The sequence below is a fragment of the Chaetodon trifascialis genome, chromosome 20 (genome assembly GCF_039877785.1).
Source record: "Chaetodon trifascialis isolate fChaTrf1 chromosome 20, fChaTrf1.hap1, whole genome shotgun sequence".
NCBI lineage: Eukaryota > Metazoa > Chordata > Actinopteri > Chaetodontiformes > Chaetodontidae > Chaetodon > Chaetodon trifascialis.
In genome coordinates this window covers 15,847,898-15,848,392 of record NC_092075.1, presented here as the reverse complement: position 1 = coordinate 15,848,392, position 495 = coordinate 15,847,898, and positions in this window count along the sequence as shown.

Sequence of the window (495 nt, the reverse complement as noted above, 5' to 3'; positions counted from 1 at the left end):
AGCCAGTTACTTCACGCAGCAGCTGAAAACGCAATAGGGGATCATTTGGAGCACGGGGGAGTGCAGCTCCAAGGTTTCAACCTCATTTGTGTCACATATTCACAGCAAGTAAAGCCTGGAGTCAGGATTTTGCATGTGGGACATGGAGTGATCTTGTGCATGCAGAGCTGCATCTGCACAGTGCAGATTAAATGAAGCGCTGTGATGGTGAGAGAAGAGTGAAAAAGGTGAAAATCTGCCAAAGAATCGTATATGAGTTTTGAAAAAAGTGTTGTTCTCCTTAAGCAGCAGGAAAGATGCAGCATGTTGCATATCATAGTCCTTTGATGTGATTAATATATTACCACTTGAGCTACTTCTGGCACAGGCCCTGCAGTCAACAGCAGATGGGATCCAGGAAATTATTGAATAATTGCTGATTTGACTATCATCAGTGTTATTACTTTTGTTAGAATGACCCACTGAATACTGAACAGTGGCCAATCAAATAATTGA